Here is a 14,066-nt window from a genome sequence, read left to right as displayed (position 1 = left end):
AGAGAGGGAGAGATACATCTGCAGAATTGCTTCACTGCTTGTGAAGCGTCCCCACTGCAGGTGGGGATCTGGGGGCTCAAACGTGGATCCTTTCTCAGGTCCTTGTGCTTAGTACTATATGCACTACTGCCTGGCTCCCCAACTACTCCAGCTTCCACAGTTAAGTGTGACTGAAGGACAGTTTGCTGCATTGTAGAGATTTATAAGTAGTTCATTAAACACATGGGACAATGGATTCATGGAAAGATCCAGCATTGTATTGATTGAAGATGTGGAAGTAGAGTAAGTCAATGGAGTAGGGCTCCTAGTCTCAGAAGGCAAGTTCCCTTTTTGCTCAGATCACCACCACCCCAGACATACATACTCATTGCAGCAGAAGTTTCTGTGATTAACAACTTCACAGCAAAGGGAGAAAAAGAGTGTCTTTTTTTGCTGAAGTGAAGAAATATATGTCTAATATATTCAACATCTATCCAGTAACTGTAAGAAAAGTAAATAGAAAATATTATCATGAAAATTAAAGTAATTATCTTCTTGGCCTGAGGCGATGGACTAATGGTTATACAAAATACTGTCATGCTTGAGGATCTGAGCTCCCAGATTCATTCCCTAACCCCATCATAAACCAGAACTTACTTAGTGGCCTCCCTCTTAATATCACTCATTAAAATAAGTAAGTATTTTTAAAAGAAGTAATATCTTCTGATATAAATAAAAGGTTGACAGAAGAGGAAAATTAGGACAGAAAGAAAAGAAAATACCTAGGAACATATATGTGAAACCTCAGAGCAAAAGTAAAAAGAAAATCTCATAAATTAACTATTCCTATGAATGGAAAAGTTACCTGCAAAAAGTAAGGATATTACTAACAGTAGAAAGCTTAGCTGCCACATAGAATCCTCAAAAATAGTGAGACAATGTCTCAGAGTTGGAAGGAAAATGGTTTTGAACCGAGAACCCTAAATTCACCAACTTATCATTCAAGTACTAAGGCAAAAAGAAAGGCGTTGGAGTTTATCATTCTGAGTAAATCTCAGACCATATCAGCTTCTTGTTAGCATGTGCTCTTTGAACATGATGAAGATCAGTATTGATGCTGATTTTCAGATTTTTGAGAGAGCTTGATGAAATTAGCTTAATAGGGATCTAAAAAAGAGGAAGGTATTTTTAACATTTCAGAAAGTGAAAGTAAATGGATAGTTCAGGTAGAACTGTTTCATACAAGGAGAGCAATAAACATGAAATGAGCTACCAGGGAAAGGAATTGGAGGGAAAGAAAAAAAAAAGATTGTAAATGGGTTTTAGGCACTTAGATTTATTTTTCAAGGCGAGTGTAGGACTAGTAGTAACAGAGAGCAGCAAAATTGAGGTCAATTGGTAAGATGGAGCCAGCGATATGATACTTCTGCTTTCTATTTCAGGCCCGGTCAAGCATAGGCCAGACTGAGTCTCAGCAAACTTTGAAAGCATTCATGGCAGAGTAGTGATAAAGGAAATTACTAGGTTTAGGAAAATGTCTGCATGTCTGCTCCAGCCAGAAATGTCAATGAAAATTGCCCAAAGGGCAGCACCAATGAATAAATAATAAGTTATCTTTTTTTTTTTTTTTTGGTCAAAGAGTATTTTTTTGTATTGTGTTTCATTTTCTCACTCAAGTTCATCTTTAAGTCTTCCAGGAAAAAAGCATGCTGTCAGTATACATCAATTTTAACAGGACAGAATTTGCATTTAAAAATGTATCCATAGAGGGGATGAGCGGTGGTGCACCTGGATGAGTGCACACGTTACCACGTATGAGAACCTGGCTTCAAACCCCCAGTCCCTACCAGCAACTTCATAAGCGGTGAAGCAGTGTTACAGGTGTTTCTCCTTCTCTCTCCCTTTCTGTCCTTCCTTACGTCTTGATTTCTCTCCATCTTTAAAATAGATACATTTTTAAAATCTATGCATAGTTTTCAGGGTATAAAAGAAAGCATACTTTTTCAAAATGCATATTATTGTGCATATCCGTACAAAAATGGATTCAACCCTCCAAATGTGAAGCTTACTCAGCTCAGTTAAATGCAGTTTAAGACTTTCAGTTGCCTAGGTGGGAAAAATTAGGGTTCACCCCGACTTCTACTTCTGATACCTTACTGTCAATTTACAGGCAAAAACTGATCAAATCTGTTATACAATTCATCCTGTCTTCCTTCTGGGCACTAATTCAATCATCATCACCCTGGGCCTGCCCACCATCAATTCTTTCTTGACACTGATGGCCTCCTAATTGGTCTCTGTGTCCACTTTTGTAAGGACACCTCCCCCTGTGCCTTCCCCAAATCATCCTCCACTACAGGATGCTGAATCTCCAGTCTTCTCTTTTTCTCAATATCTCTTCACCTTCCCTTACTGAGTTCCCAGATCTGCTGCAACAGACCATAGTTTATTTTTTATTTTTTCAATGTTTTTTATTGTTGTAATTATTGTTGTTGTTATTGATGTTGGATAGGACAGAGAGTAATGGAAAGAGGAGGGGAAGACATAGAGGCGGAGAGAAAGATAGACACCTGCAGTCCTGTTAAGTGACTCCCCTTCAAGTGGAGAGCCAGGGGCTCGAACCGGGATCCTTATGCCAGTCCTTGTGCTTTGTGCTACCTGCGCTTAATCTGCTCCTGTGCTACCACCTGACTCAGCAGACCACAGTTTATTAATGTATGTTTTTCCTTGCTGTGTTTCTGAAGTCTCACAATTTGTGAAACCATCCAGTCAGTATTCATCCTTCTTTCTCTGGCTTATCTCACTTAACATGATTCTCTTCAGTCCCATCTTTGTTGTAGCAAAGAGAAGATCTCATCTTTTCTCACAAACACATATATTCATAACTTCAATCATCCTGTTAATGTTTTTTTTTCTTCTTCAATTTCAGTATCATTTTAGTGAGGGGGATGTTTGTTATGGGATTATTTTTGTAAGTAGAATATGTTAGAGGGGAAATGTCTGCCTTACTAGTGTCTCTAGATAATAGAGAATTAGCAAAAGGAGGTCCTTTTAAGCAAACAGACATTAAAATTAGAACAGTGAAAAAATAAGTTGTTTATCTTTCTCCATCTGGCTTGTGTCACTAGTTTCTTGAAGTTACCAATTTTAAGTGCTTTTTTTTAAAAAAAAATTATATTTATTTATTTTCCCTTTTGTTGCTCTTATTGTTTTATTGTTATAGTTATTATTGTTGTCATTGTTGTTGAATAGGGCAGAGAGAAATGGAGAGAAGAGGGGCAGACAGAGAGGGGAAGAGAAAGATAGACCCCTGCAGACTTGCTTCACTGCCTATGAAGCTACTCCCCTACAAGTGGGGAGCCAGGGAGCTCGAACCTGGATCCTTATGCTGGTCCTTGTGCTTCGTGCCACATGTGCTTAACCCACTGCACTATATCTGACTCCCTTTAAGTGCTTTTAAGTACAGTTTTGGGCAGGCAAGATAGTTCACCTGGGTAAGTGCCTGTTTTGTCATGCACAAACTCACCACTGCACTGAGGGAAGCTCCTTCTCTCCTCCTGACTCTCTGTCTCTTTCTATCAGGGGAAACATGCCTTTTAAGAGTAATGTGATGACAAAAAAAGGTGATTTTTCTTTAAATCACTCTCTCTGTGAATAGGACTGTAGCCCTAGAGCAGTATTTATCCTTTTATCTCTTTGCCTCCTACATTCAGAATGAATCCTCAGAGGAACTTATTTTTAAAAGAAGATCTTTTACTTATACGCTATTATTAGGTATAAAATGGAATTTAAGTATTTGTTTTTGTGTTCCTTTTTTATCACTGCTGCCTATAACTGATAAGAGATACATATCAGATGTTGTTGAAAGTTTGATTTAACCTACAGATATCCTTTCCTGGATGCTTTTAAGTTATTCCCTCGCCCCCCTTTTAGCTGTGTGCTTTCAAAAACTCCAGTGGCTTAAATTAACTGTTATGCAAAAGCAGAAGAAAGAGCAAGAATTCAAAGAAATGTGTCCCTTGCGTGCGATTGATTCTTAGCAGTTTCTTATTAAATCTTTAAATAATTAAATACAAGAGAAAACATTATAGTGACATAAAAAAAAAACCCACCATATGTTGAAAATATAAATGGAGAGGAAAGATGTAGAGATGACCATTGAATCAAAACTACTCTGCATTAACCTTGCTCGGTGGCGCCTGGACTGATCATTTCTATGCATGACCTGCATGCAGAATCCTGCTGTGGGTAGGCTGAGTTTAGGGAGAAGGAAAACTCTTTGTCTGAAGGAGTTTGCCAAAAGGGAAGGTTATCAAGTAAGGAAACACAAGCAAAGACAGAGTGCGTGTAGGAATGACGAGTGGGTTATCAAAGGGTCCTTCAAACAAGTTATCTCTGTTTGTTTTTGACAATACAAAGTGCAGCAAACTCCCTTTCTTCCCAGAGGACCAGGCTTGCATTGTTAAGTGTGCATAAGAATACAGAGTGCTACCTTAGGGTACTCATAGGTGTGAGCTTATGAAATACTAGTCAGAAAACTGAACTGTGTAACAGGAAGTGGAAAGCAGGACAGAGCCAAGTTTCCGGACATGGAAAGCATGGGGAATTACATGCAGCATGACTGTGATGGATTTAATTGTTTTCCCCAGTATTCATATGTGCAAGTCTGAACAATGTAATTTTATTTGGAAATAGGGTCTTTGTGAATGTAATTAGTTAAGATAAAGACCTATTTCAGTATGACTGGCTTTCTGATAAAAATGGGACAATTTGACATAAATGCACTCAGGGAGAAAGAACACCACATGAAAATAAAGACAGATTGGGGCATGTTTTAATAAGCCAAGAGATGTTGCAGATTGCCAGAAAACTACCACAAACAGGGAGAAAGGCATGGAACAGAGTCTTTTTTTAATTTGCATTTTTATTAGTGATTTAATATTGATTTACAAAATTATAAGATAACAAGGTTATAATTCCACACTGTTCCCACCATTAGAATTTTGTGTCCTCATTCCCTCCATCAGAAACTGCAGTAGCTTTCCTAAGGTCACACATATGAGTTGACTATCATTTATCTCTCTCTCTCTCTCTCTCCTTCTCCCTTTCCCTCTCCCTCCCCCCCCCCTCTTTTATAACTAGGACTTTTTAAAGTTCCAGGTTCAGTCCCCCACACTACTGTAAGCCAGATCAGAGTAGTGCTCTGGTAAAGGAAGAAAGGGGGAAAAAGAAATAGTAGTAAACTGACAGATAATAATGGATATTTTTTATGGTAGTGATGAATAATGAGAAAGCAGATAAGATGTAGATAAGGGACCAAGAATTTCAATGTAAATTGGACTATTATTTCTTTCTTATCTTTTTTATTCCAAGGTTATTTCTGGGGCTCTGTGTGCTGGCACTATGAACCCACTGCTCCTGTGGCCATTTTTTTCTTTTTCCTTTTCTTCTTCTTATTTATTTATTTATTTATTTTGGATAAGACAGAGAGAGACAGAGTGGAGAGAAAGACAGAGAGAAAGATAAACACCTGCAGACCTGCTTTACCGCTTGTGAAATGGCCCCCTGCAGGTGGGGAGCCAGAGACTCTAACTGGGATCTTTGAACAGTTGTGCTTATATTACGTGTGCTCAACATGGTTCTCCACTGCCTGGACGCCTGGATTATACTTATGTATAGGTAGATGTAGCTATCTATCTCTACTTATATGTATTTGTGCATTTCTTTTCCTATGGTCCTGCCTTTTCTTCCTAAGTCACACCTACTGCTCTTGAGTGTCCTTCCCGATTTTTTCCCCCTCTTCTCTCTGGGTCCTGATAGAGTTGGGGTTCAGAGCCCTCTCATCATCTCCTACTAACATTTCTCCCCCATGAAGTATGGGACAAGTTCTTCGCAGCACCTGGAAGGATTCAATTCTACTGATATTTTGATCTTAGATTTCTGGACTTCAGAACTGAAACCATAAAATATTCTATTTAAGTTTCTTAGTTTGGTACTCTGTTATGGAAACCCTTCCAAATTAATAAGTTAGGAAGACCATATTGTGAGGTTGATATCATGTCTATCACTAGCTCCACTTAGACAGCATTCTACCCCAGAATGCACTTCTGCTCATGAGTCTGAAAAGGCTCCCATGTTGCATAGCTGAATGTTGATTAGCAGACATCCTCACACTAAATTGTGATGTGTCAAATAGCAAACACACCTTTTACTCCTCCTAACACTTGGCACAGTACCAGACACTCAAGGAACATGAAGAAAATAAAAGGAGTATTTGCCATTGAATAACTTGGGGAACAGACTAGTTACCTCTGTGAAAAGAATATACTGGATAGTAATTACGTGCCCACATGAAGACGGTCTATTTGTGGAGCTTCTGGAAGACATTGAAGAGGAAGTAACAACTTAAGTGAGACTTATGTACCAAATACAAAACCAAGCTGATTTTTAAGAATAGCTCAGATGCTATCAAGCACTGTCATTCAGAATTTAGAGGAGACTGACTTAAGTTTGGAATGGATAAGTACCCAAAATCATGCTGCTATAAGGGATGGAACTATTATTTGAACCCAGGTCTATCAAACTTAATTGGATTACAAATAAACTATTTTGCTTTATATTGATGGGATTAATGTTTACAGTAAATACAGTAATTGGTACATGTGTAAATTTCTCAGTTTTCTGCAAAACACTCTCACCTCCAGCCTAGGTCCTCCTCCACCTTTATTCAACAGGACCCAGAAACCCTCTCTTTCCCCAGAGTCTTTTACATCAGTGCAATACACCAAACCTGGTCCAAGTTCTGCTTTGTGTTTCCCTTTCTGTTCTTGTTTCTCAAATTCTGTTCCTGACTGAGATCATCCCATATTCATCCTTCTCTTTCTGGCTCAGCCCACTTATCATTATTCCTTCAAGCTCCATTCAAGATGAGGTGAAGAAGGTGACTTCATCACTCTTTATTATTTATTTAGCTACTGGGCAAGCCTGTTTTTAATTCTTTCTTTCTTTCTAAAATGGAAACACTGACAAGATCATAGGATAAGAGGGGTACAATTCCCATCACTAGAGCTCTGTATCCCATCCCCTCCCCTGATAGCTTTCCTATTCTGTAAGCCTCTGGGAGTATGGACCCAAGGTCATGATAGGGTGCTGGAGGTGGAAGGTCTGGCTTCTGTAATTGCCTCCGCACTAAACATGGGTGTTGACAGATCGATCCATACTCCCTGTATCTCACCTTCCCTAGTGGGGCAAGGCTCTGGGGAAGCAGAGCCCCAGGACACATTGGTGGGTCATTTGCTGAGGGAGTCTGGGGCCCATATTCAGCACAGTAGCCCATGTAACCTCTACATCCCTGTAGGTCTGAACTTGCATTCTGTGGTCATTAATAGGAACATTCTGAGTTCAATTTCAGGACCCATCTTCTTAAAGTGGTAGAGTATGTTATCCAACCCCCCTTCTAAGATGGAACATTCTCTACCATTATTGATCCACATTTGGCAAGGTCCTATGGGGGCCCCCAAAGAGATCTGTTATGTTTTTCCTGATGGAGATGACAAGTGATAATAGGAAGAGGGATCTATTCGAGGTCTAGGTTCATCTTGCCTATGTGGGAATCCCAATTAGGGCCCCAGCTGATGGGGTGGCCTAATAGTGGTAACAGAGTCATCATTAACGTATGCCAGTCTCTTGCCCTTATTCAGCTTTTGTAGTCCTTTGATAAGGTTAGCTTTGGAGTGACTAAGGGAAGTGTAATAGGAAGTAGGTGATGAGGGAATCTAGATCTAAGTAGAAACTATTTTATTAGGAACTTTATAGTGTCTTTTTAGGTCTTTCTACTTGCTTCATTTATTGACTCACTGCAAACCATTGTGCACTTTTGCTTTAAGGTATATATTTGCCCTAATTTATGGATACATGGTCCCTGGTTTATATCTTATTTTTTAGGCTTCGTTAGGAAATGGATCACCCAGAATGGAATTAAGGAGTCCTATTTGAAAGGAAAGATTGAACCAGAGTAATGAGGCTGAAGGGTTGACATTCCATGTCTGATGTCTCTGTACACAGTCCGACATGAAGCATGCTGAGGTGGTACTCATTGCATTGAATAGGTTGGGATTAGTAGATGGAGTATCAGTTGGTATGAATTGAGAGAAGCATGCTGGAAAGTGAGCTCCACCCTAGAAGTTCCAGGACTGGGGGAAATATAGGCTCTATAGAGGAAGTGGAAGGTTCCTGCTGACTTAGGGTTTAAGAAGACAATAGATAGTTATTTCTATAATCAAATTATTTGGCAATTGGGTTAAATTTGAATATCCCATTGTTAGGATTTGCTGTATCATACACAACCTCACCATAATTTGTCCTTTTAATATATATATATATATATATATATATATATATATATATATATATATTATAAAGTAACACCACTGGTTGCTTCTGCTCTCCTAAGCTTTTAGGAGAGTCAACATTTCAAAGACTCAGCCTATGGTCTGTGAATTAAAAAGTTTGCGACATTTCATCAATTTTTCCTTCTCATATTAATTAAATAGTGATTTATAGGACTAGAAGTTAATAAGAGTGTACATAAACACCATTCCCACCAGGAAAAGACTGTGTTCCATCCCCCGCTCCCCCCCAATTAAGCTGAGCATCCACCCTCACCCTCCACCCAGAGATTTTTACTTTGGCCCCTACTCTAAACTCAGTGAGATCCTGCTTTGAGTTTTCCTTTCTGTTCTTTCTCAACTTCTGTTTATGAGTGGGATCATCCCATACTCATCTTTGTCTTTCTGACTTAGCTCACTTAACATGATTCTTTCTAGCTCCATCCAAGATGGGTCAGAGAAAGTGGGTTCATTGTTCTTCATAGCTGCGTAGTATTCCATTGTGTATATCTACCATAGCTCTTTCAGTCATTCATCTGTTGTTGGGCACTTGGTTTGATTTCAAGTTTTAGCTATTATGAATTGTGCTTCTGTGAACATAGGTGTACACATATCTTTTTGGTTGGGTGTTATGGAATCCTTGGGGAATATCCCTAGGAGAGGAATTACTGGGTCATATGGAAGGTCCATGTCTAGCCTTGTGAGGGTTCTACAGACTGCTTTACACAGAGGCTGGACAAATTTACATTCCCACCAGCAGTGCAGAAGGGTTCCTCTGTCCCCACAACCTCTCCATCATTTGTTGCTTCTGTACTTTTTGATGCATGCCATTCTCATAGGGGTGAGGTGGTATCTCATTGTTGTCTTTGTTTGCATTTCTCTGACAATCGGTGACCTGCAGCAATTTTTCATGTGTTTTTTAGCCTTTTGGATCTTTTCTGTACTGAATATTCTGTTCATATCCTCTGCCCATTTTTGGATGGGGTCATTTGCTTTTTTGTTGCTAAGTTTGCTGAGCTCTTTGTATATTTTGGATATTTGTCTCATATCTGATGTATGACATGTGAAGATCTCCCATTCTGTGAGGGCTCTCTTTGTTTGGTGATGGTGTCTTTGGCTGTGCAAAAGCTCTTCAATTTGATCTAGTTCCATTGATTAGTTTTTGTTTAAGTCTTCCTTGCAATTGTATTTGTATCATCAAAGATATCCTTGAGGTTTAGGTGGGAAAGTGTTCTACCAATGTTTTCCTCTAAGTATTTGATAGTTTCTGCTTTAACATCCAAGTTCTTGACCCATTTGGAGTTGACTTTTGTTTTTGGTGAGATTTCTCTAGGTATAGGGGCTTAGTTCTAGGCTTTCAATTCTGTTCCATTCTGGTCTGTGTACATATTTTTGTCCTGGGACCAGGCTGTTTTGATGATGAAGGCATTATAATATAGTTTGAGATCTGGGAGAGTGATGCCTCCATTTCTGTTTATTTTCCTTATTTTGGCAATTATTGATGTTTTCTAGTTCCATATAAATGATTGTAATTTTTGTTCTATTCTCTTAAAGAAGCTTTATGGAACCTTGATGGGCATTGCATTAAATTTTCATATGTCTTTGGGGAGAATATTCATTTTGATGATCTTTCTCTTCCAATCCTTGAGAATGGGATGTCTTTCTATTTTTGGTATCATTTTCTGTCTTTGAATAGCGACTGACAGTTTTTAGTATACAAGTCTTTTACTTCTTTGGTCAGCTTTATTCCTAGGTATTTTGTTTATTTTGTTGTACCTGTGAATGGGAGTGATTTCTGGATGTCCTCTTCTTCGGACTTAGTGTTTGCATAAAGAAACGCCACTGATTTTTGTAATTGATTTTGTTGCTGATACCTTGCTATATTGCCTAATAACTTCCAGTAGCTTTCTGCTGGATTCTTTAGGTCTTTGTTTGTATAGCATCATACCATCTGCATAGAGTGAGAGTTTGACTTTTTCCCTTCCTATCTGTATTCCTTTGATTTCTTTCTCTTGTCTGATTGCTATGGCAAGAACGTCCAATTCTATGTTGAAAAGTAGTGGTGATAATGGGCATCTCTGTCTAGTCCCCGATCTGAGGGGGAATACTTTCAACTTCTGTTTGTTGAGTGTAGTGTTGGCTGTAGCTTTGCTATATATGGACCCCACTATCTTGAGGAATTTCCCCTATATTCCCATTTTTGTAGTGTTTTGAGCATGAATGCGTGTTGGATTTTGTCAAAGGCTTTCTCTGTGCCTATTGAGATAGTCATGTGGTTTTTTTAATATATATATATACTTTTTATTTATTTATTCCCTTTTGTTGCCCTTGTTGTTTTATTGTTGTAATTACTGTTGTCATTGTTGTTGGATAGGACAGAGAGAAATGGAGAGGGGAGGGGGAAGACAGAGAGAGGGAGAGAAAGATAGACACCTGCAGACCTGTTTCACTGCTTGTGAAGCGACACCCCTGCAGGTGGGGAGCCAGGATCCTTATGCGGGTCCTTGTGTTTAGCACCACCTGCGCTTAACCTGCTGCTCTACAGCCCAACTCCCAGTCATGTGGTTTTTGGTTTTGCTTTTATTGATATGGTGGGTGGTGTTGATTGACTTATGAACCAGCCTTGCATTCCTAGGATAAATCCCACTTGGTTGTGATGAACAATCTTTTTGATATACTACTGTATCCAGTTGGCTGGGATCTTGTTTAATATTTTAGCATCTATGTTCATCAAAGATATTGGTCTGTAGTTTTCCTTTGACTTCATCATTCTTAATAGCTGAGTAGTATTCCATTGTGTATATATACCACAACTTTCTCAGCTACTTATCTGTTGTTGGACACCTAGGTTGCTTCCATGTTTTGGCTATTACAAATTGTATTACTAATTTACATTCCCACCAGCAATGCAGGAGGGGAACCTCTCCAGCATTTGTTGCTACTGTTGTTTGTGATATATGACATCCTCACCATATCAGGAGAGTCAGACCACTGAATTACTGGCAAGGACTCATCACAGAGACAGGGAAAATATCTGATGGAGAATCTCTGTAGTCTGTCTTTGCACTACGATAGACTCACATAAAGGTAAACAGACCTCTGGTAACTGACTGACTGGAACATTAAGCCAAGCTTTTTCAAACACATATGGTCAAAGAATCAACCCAAAGAGAAGACATAACCATAATTAATATATATATTTAAGCACAGTGTACTGAAACATATAAAAGAAGTACTAACTAAACTAAGGGAGACATTGACATGATATTTTACCTAGAGGAACCCCAAAACTCTGCCCCCTCCAAAAAAACACTACTGGAAATCATCAATAAGTAAATTAACAAATTGTAAAATTGATACTTCTAAATCTGTGGTAATAAAAATATGTCCAGAGGCATTATCTTCACTGTCACTTCCTAATCCAGTTGATTAAAAAATCCTGCTACATTACTGCAAATTGTTTATAACAGTCTCTCGGTTTACATCTGTGTCCTCTTATAACCTACCCACTTGTCTGAAAATTCCTAGTAAAAGCATAGGCAAAACTTGTTTCCCCTCTCTTCAAAGCGTCCCAATACTTATTTTCATCATTCTCAGAGTAATGTTCAGTTTGTACCTTGACAATTTCCTGTCCCTTGCCATGAGGAAACTTCTGTGACCGCCTTGGTGCTCACTCACCAGTGCTTCAGCCCCACCAACTTCTGTTCTCTAAGGGCACCGAAGATCAGGATCTTTCCACTTGCCTGTCCTCTGTGCACGAAATGCTGCTTCTCCAGGTATTCTCATAGCATACTCTGTCATTTCCTCCAGGGGTCATTCTAAATGTCTTATATCAGAGACATCTTCCTTGCCCACACCACTGTATTTAATATCATAATCTCCTACCAAAAGCGGGTACTCTCACCAACAGAATTTCATTTGACTTCAGAGCACTTATTGTTTGTTGTCCTCACTAGCATGTGGACTTCATGAGAGTAAGAACTTGTTTTATGATTTCTACATTTCCAACCCCTAGAGCACTGCCTAGAACACAAGCATTCAATACACACACATGTATATGTGTGCATGTTCACACATACAAGCATATTGGTACACTGGGGCTTTGTACCTATTTGATTCCAGTGTTCCTGGAAGAATCTTTTATTTTAAAAAAATTGAAGATAGAGAAAGAGAGACACCATCGCACCTGCCATGCATGGTGCCACCATGTAGTGGCCAGGTGTTCAAACCTGGGTCCTCACTCTTGGTGAAGTAAGTGTGCACTCTGTGAGGTGAGCTGTGTCTTCGCTGGCCCTCACACATACTTCTGATTGCTTAAATGAATGGATTCATAGATGAATGAGTGAATGAAGAGAGAGAATTTGATTGTTATAGGGATGTTGCCTCATTTCTATGAATATTGAAGTACAGTTGCTATCATATATAAGTAGCACTTCAAAGTATTTTTTATGTATATTAGTAAAAAAAAAACTCAGAAGCTCTATGGGAGTTTGTAGGACTCATATTCACTCTGATAGAAAAGGTTTATATACAGATGAAATGGCTCATACTTAGTAATTAGTAATTTACATCAATGACCTTCCAGAAACTTCTTCAAGGAAGTTCATCTATGCCGATGACATCTGCTATGCAACTCAGGCATCCAAGTTTGACATCCTCGAGGAAACACTCACGAAAGACATGTCTCTGATATCTGATTACTGTAAAAAATGGCGACTAATCCCTAGCACTGCAAAAACGGTATCATCTGTTTTCCATCTACACCATGCCTCGGCCTCACATGAGCTTAATGTGCAGCTTGACGATACGAGAATCCGGCACGAAGCCCAGCCAGTCTATTTTGGCGTTATTCTCGATCGCACCCTGTCATTTCACGAACATCTCATAAAAACTGCAGCAAAGGTGGGCGCGAGGAATAACATCATTGCAAGACTGGCCAGCTCCTCATGGGGCGCGAGCGCTTCCACACTACGATCATCATCTCTGGCATTATGCTATTCCACTGCAGAATACTGTGCCCCAGTATGGTTGCGTAGCCCCCATGTCCACTTGGTCGATTCCAAATTATATTCCTCCATGAGGATCATTTCTGGAACCATCCGTTCCACCCCGGTTCCATGGCTGCCAGTTCTTAGCAACATCGCCCTGCCAGATATTCGTCGGGATGCGGCATCATCTAAGTTCATTTCCCACGTCTACGCTCGACCGGACCTGCCAATATACACGGATATCTTCGCCCACCCTGTCCAACGCTTGACGTCTCGTCACCCAATCTGGTTCCCTATGCCTACACTGAACTTCTCTGTTCCAGACTCTTGGAAACAGAGTTGGCAGTCAGCTGAGGTAAAGAACAAACACCTCATCACAGACCCCTGCAAGCATCAACCCGGCTTTGACCTAGCACGTTATGATTGGGCCCTCCTCAATCGCTATCGAACAGGCCATGGCTGGTGCGCCGCTATGTTCCATCGCTGGGGAGCCAGAGACGACCCGAACTGCCCCTGCGGCTACAGACAGACTATGACCCACATAGTCAACGACTGCCCCCTCTCCAGATTCAAAGGAGGTCTCGAAACTACATCAGGCTCAACCTGACGCTGTTGACTGGCTACGGAAGAAGGGCAAATGCTAGAAGAAGAAGAAATAATTAATAAGTGACATTTTGTGTTTGAAGCAAAGTCTGCTCTTGCGTTTAGTTCA

This window comes from Erinaceus europaeus, chromosome 7, assembly GCF_950295315.1.
Source record: "Erinaceus europaeus chromosome 7, mEriEur2.1, whole genome shotgun sequence".
In the NCBI taxonomy this organism is placed as follows: domain Eukaryota; kingdom Metazoa; phylum Chordata; class Mammalia; order Eulipotyphla; family Erinaceidae; genus Erinaceus; species Erinaceus europaeus.
The sequence above is the reverse complement of the archived record's forward strand: the minus strand, read 5'-3'. Positions refer to the sequence as shown.